This window comes from Erythrolamprus reginae, chromosome 4, assembly GCF_031021105.1.
Source record: "Erythrolamprus reginae isolate rEryReg1 chromosome 4, rEryReg1.hap1, whole genome shotgun sequence".
Lineage (NCBI taxonomy): Eukaryota > Metazoa > Chordata > Lepidosauria > Squamata > Dipsadidae > Erythrolamprus > Erythrolamprus reginae.
The window spans coordinates 23,482,117-23,488,116 of NC_091953.1; positions in this window are offsets into that span (position 1 = coordinate 23,482,117).

Consider the following 6,000-nt stretch of genomic DNA (forward strand, 5'->3'; position numbering starts at 1 on the left):
CTAGGTCTTTGTATAAGGTTTCCAAAATATGATAACTTGCCCATTTGTGCTTTAAACAAAAATTTTGGCTGACTCATTCTGTGAACTGTTATTTTCTTGGTGATTGATGTTTTCTTGTGACTCTTTTCCAACATTCAAAAACTTCAGTATCTTTCCTTTCTTCTTATTCAAAGTCCAACTTTTGCCTGCATGATGCTGATCTTTGTGGGTCACAGCATCTGTATATTTTTTTTCTCAGATTTTCATTGCTGCCCTTTCATGTGCTAGTCATGTGCGGCATATTGCTTTATTACTTTATAGCTGATAGGTGATCCTAAAATGCAAAAGCTATTCTCCATTTCATTATCTTCATTTCTGAGGCTGGTTGCCCTACCAATTATTACCGCATTTTTCCAGCTATGAGATGCCCCTATGTTTCATGTAGAGTAAGTAAGCATACTACAAGCCATCACTGTGCAGAAGTCATTTTATTAGAGCAGTGGTTCTCAACCTTTCTAATGCCGTGACCCCTTAATACAGTTCCTCATGTTGTGGTGACCCCCAACCATAAGTCTAGCACCAATTCTCCCAACAGAGCTTTAAGCTGATTGGCAGGAAGGTCAGAGGGACACCCCACTGTAAACACCTGACTGATCGGATTGTAAAAATATGTTCCAAGGTGCCAGAATAGAAGCTTTAGTTCCTAACACCATGGGAAATTTGTCTTAGGCCAGGGGTAGGCAAAGTTGGCTCTTCTATGACTGGTGGACTTCAATTCCCAAAATTCCTGAGCCAATCATGCTAGCTCAGGAATTCTGGGAGTTGAAATTCACATGTCATAGAAGATCCAACTTTGCCTACCGCTGTGTTAGGTGACCTCTATGAAATGGTCATTTGACCCCCAAAGGAGTCCCGACCCCCAAATTGAGAACCAGTATATTAGAGAGAGTAACACAAGAACAGGAAATGCATCACAGAAACAATAGAGATGAAGCCTAGAGTGGCAATGTGATGCAGGAAACCACTGCGATAGAGAGGGACGATAGAGCTGCATATAAAGTAGAGGCTCATCTGGCAGAGCTGGAGGAGGGAGATGGGCCACGCTTTCTCCTCTCAGGCTCCTGTGTATAAGACACCCCTCCATTTTTAAGTTAATATTTTAAAGTAAAAGTAGCATCTTATACACTGAAAAATATGGTAGTTTGGTTTTTATTTACCTTTACTCTTTGTCCCATTTTTTCACTCTCCTCCTTGACTTTAATTATGAGAGCTTGCAGATCGTTTTCAGCTATTAGACTAGTGCAGAAAAGCTTACTCCTGTTGCTTCCTCCAATTTTTAAAACCATGCTCATCTTGTCCCAATCCAGCCTTATTTATCTAACATAGAGTTGCCTTTTAACTACAGTAAATGGGCAGTATACGCTTAATAATACGTTTAATAAATAAATGTAAGTCAAATAAATAAGGAGACAACTTAGAGCCAGTCTGTTTTGCCATGTTCCTTGCAAACTTGGCTTCCAAGCATAGGTTTTGCATTAAGGGCAGTGAGATTTCTTGAATTTTCCCAAGGACATTGAACAGCATGAGATGGTCCAATGCAATTGAAAACCTTGGTTGTATCAGTGAAGTGCTTTGCTAACTTCTTCCCTTGCTCCTCAGCCTTTTTGAAAAACAGTTTTGGCATCTGGCTTTTTGCTTTTCTGTAGAATCTGTAGGATTCTACTTTGTGTTGATTCTGTTGTCAGTACTGTCTGGGTTATATTCTTCCTGGATATGAATTCAACACTGTCCCTTTTGTTGTTTTTCATGTTTCAAGTTATAAACATGATGATCTTTTGGCTGAAAGTATCCAATTTCAGGCCATTTCAGGCCGAGTCTGCGGAGAGGGGCGGCATACAAATCTAAATAAACTAAACTAAACTAAACTAAATTTCAGTTCACTGATGCCTAAGATGCCAATGTATAGTTGATGAATTTCATCTTTCACTGTATTGAACTTAAATCCCACATTTATGCTTCTTACATTCCATGTGCCCATTGCAACTCTTGTCTTGGTGGCTTCCATTTTTCTTTCCCTACGTTACATCTATGTTTCCTACCTTACACTACATCCTGCATGTTTTAATCTAACCACATCATAGGCAGCATCAATATTCAAAAAAATTTCTCGTAGGAGTTTTTTCAATGCATCTGATGTGAGCATCCCATCATTCGGCATCATTTCCTCAAACACTTTACCTGGTCTATCCATATAGATTAGATTAGATTAGATTTATTGGATTTATATGCCGCCCCTCTCCGCAGACTCGGGGCGGCTCACAACAATGGTAGAAACAGTACATAGTGACAAATCCAATACCCACCAATCCAATTACAATTTTAAGTTAAGAAATTCATAAAACAACCCCAATATATATAAAAAAACAAGCACACAATCAATTAAACACCAAAACAACATGGGCAAGGGGGAGATGTTTCAGTTCCCCCATGCCTGACGACAGAGGTGGGTTTTAAGTAGCTTACGAAAGGCAAGGAGGGTGGAGGCAATTCCAATCTCTGGGGGGAGTTGGTTCCAGAGGGCCGGGGCCGCCACAGAGAAGGCTCTTCCCCTGGGTCCCGCCAAGCAGCATTGTTTAGTTGACGGGACCCGGAGAAGACCCACTCTGTGGGACCTAACTGGTTGCTGGGATTTTTGCGGCAGAAGGCGGTCCCTGAGATAATCTGGTCCGGTGCCATGAAGAGCTTTATAACCAACACTTTGAATTGTGACCGGAAACTGATCGGCAACCAATGCAGACTGCGGAGTGTTGGTGTAACATGGGCATATTTGGGAAAGCCCATGATTGCTCTCGCAGCTGCATTCTGCACGATCTGAAGTTTCCGAACACTTTTCAAAGGTATCCCCATGTAGAGAGCGTTACAGTAATCGAACCTCGAGGTGATGAGGGCATGAGTGACTGAGCAGTGACTCCCGGTCCAAATAGGGCCGCAACTGGTGCACCAGGCGAACCTGGGCAAACGCCCCCCTCGCCAACAGCTGAAAGATGTTTCTCTAATGTGAGCTGTGGATCGAGGAGGACGCCCAAGTTGCGGACCCTCTCTGAGGGGGTCAATGATTCTTCCCCCAGGGTAATGGACGGACAGATGGAATTGTCCTTGGGAGGCAAGACCTACAGCCACTCCGTCTTGTCTGGGTTGAGTTTGAGCTTGTTGACACCCATCCAGGCACCAACAGCCCCCAGGCACCGGCACATCACTTCCACTGCTTCGTTGACTGGACATGGGGTGGAGCTGTATAGCTGGGTATCATCGGCATATTGGTGATAGGTCACCCCATGCCCTTGGATGATAACTTTCTTAGTCAAATACAGAAATAGCTTAACATTGCCTTCTCCCACTCAGTATAAAATCATTTCCGTTATTTCTAAAGGCGTAGACAATTAAATTTAATAAAATAAATAAATGAATCCTTGCTACCCTATATAGGTGCTTTCTTAATTTACCTTCATGCCTTGGGTGATCGATTTGGTGCACAAACTCAGCCAGGCCTTTCGCCACCACAATAAGGACGAATAGCAGGGCTGAGAAATGAGCAGGAAGAAGGGAACAAATAGACAGGAATATACTGACATCTATTTCTCTCAAACACAATAAGATTTTTTAAAAAATATTTTATATGTAGAAATACAAGTGTGACTTGAAGCCTTGTGTACATGTTTATATATTTTTCTATTTGTTAATAAATAGTCATTCAAATAATATATGTATGTCTCAGAATGCTCATCTTTTTGTGCATGAAGATGGGATGCCTCAGGCTATTATTTTAATAACAGTGACACGTATCAGATGCTGAGTCACTTTCTGCTGTGGCTTAGATTAATATTATTATGCTTCTAGATCCCTGGTTCCCAACATAGGGCCCATGCCCCACAGGGGGGCAATTTCATTTTTAATGGGGGCAATTGGAACCTTGTTTAAACCTAGTTAATGGCCTTTTAGGCTTCCTCCACATGAGTAGTTCAGTTTTTGAATAATAAGAACTACTAGCGCCTAAAACACGATTTGAGTATTGCCCACAAGATCATATGCTGCAACGTCCTTCTGGTCAATGACTACTTCAGCTTCAGCCGCAACAACACAAGAGCACGCAACAGACTCAAACTTAATACAAACCGCTCCAAACTTGACTGTAAAAAATATGATTTCAACAATCGAGTTATCGAAGCGTGGAACTCATTACCGGACTCAATTGTGTCAACCCCTAACCCCCAACATTTCTCCCTTAGACGCTCCACGATTGACCTCTCCAGGTTCCTAAGAGGCCAGTAAGGGGCGTGCCTTTCGTCCCCTGTCCAATTGTCTTTCCTTTCTCTCACTTATCATATATATTCTCTTTCTTTCATATATCCTCTCCTCTAAGTTCACTTTTACCCTTATATATATATTACTACATGTCTATTTTTCTTCCTATGCATTTGTGTATTGGACAAATGAATAAATAAATTAAATAAATAAATAAATAAGAATTATATGTCATGGTCGGGGGAGACCTCAGGATTTTAGGTGGGGCCTGGCCAAAAAAAGGATGGGAACCACTGTTCCAGATGAAACATGGATAAATATCTGAGCAACTTCTGTTTTTTCATTATGAGCCTTACATTTCTAAATAAGGCATACATTTGCGATTATGAACAATAGCATATATATGATCTGCTTTTCACTTATCCCCTTCCAAAAGATGCTCAACTACAGGTGGGAACATGAACATGGCACCTGTCTGCAATTCCTTGAAGCAGCTGGGAATATTCATCAGCAACAGATGGCAGCCCTACAATTCCTAAAACAGATGCAGCTGCTTTAAAGGGTTGGAGAGGGGATGTTCCGTTCTTCCTCCCATGTGCTAAAAGCACCATTTGAAGATTGAATCCAAAGTACTGTATTGCAAAAACCTATAAATAACCGTTTTCTATATAGTATACAGAAAATGCATTTTATCTTTTAGGAAGAAATCAAATTATATTAAATTTTACTGGTTAACTTGAATATATGAAAGCTATGCTGAAGTTGTTTACTAAACCTGTATTGCTTAAGCATATTTTTCAGCCTGAAAATGTGAAGTTGCTACAATACCTAGAGCCAGGTTGGTGTAGTGGTTGAGGCAAAGGCTAAAAGCAAATTGGCTGTGAGTTCTAGTCCTGCCTTAGGCATGAAAACCATCTGGATGGCCTTGAGCCAGTCACTCACTCTCAGCGCCATTCATTTCGCAGAGTGGTTATTCTAAGGAAAATAGGAGGACAAGTGTATTAGATACATTCATTGCTTTGACTGACTTATAAAGTAATAAGGGTACAATATATGAGGGTCGCCCAGAAAGTAATGCACCACATTTTTTTTCTCTGCCTACAGTAATGGTACAAAACTTTAGATATACATTATTTGAATTGTCAGGAGTGCATGTGTAAATTTTCCGTTGCTTCAGACAGCGTAGTTGCAGCAGTGTTTCGAAATGGCATCTGTAAGTGACGTATGATACAAGCTGCGTGTCATTGAATTTCTCACTGCAGAGAAAGAAACTGTTGGGAACATTCACAAACGTCTGTGTACAGTTTATGTAGAATCTGCAGTCGACAGAAGTACGGTTAGTCGCTGGGCACAGAGGGTGAGGCCATTAGAAGACACTGCACAGTGCAGAAATGGCTTCCTGACCAAACAAGGAGTGGTATCGACAGGGCATGCACGCCCTTGTGTCTCGCTGGAGGAAGGCAATAGAACGGGATGGAGATTACGTGGAAAAATAGGGAGTGTAGAAGAAACATCATTCTTTCTTGTGTGTACGTTTCATTGGGTTCAATAAATAATTGCTGAAGGAAGGAAAAAAATGTGGTGCATTACTTTCTGGGTGACCCTCGTAAATAAAATCAAAATTATTATTATTATTATTATTATTATTATTATTATTATTATTATTAATAATTAGATTTGTATGCCACCCCTCTCCATAGACTCGGGGCGGCTCACAAC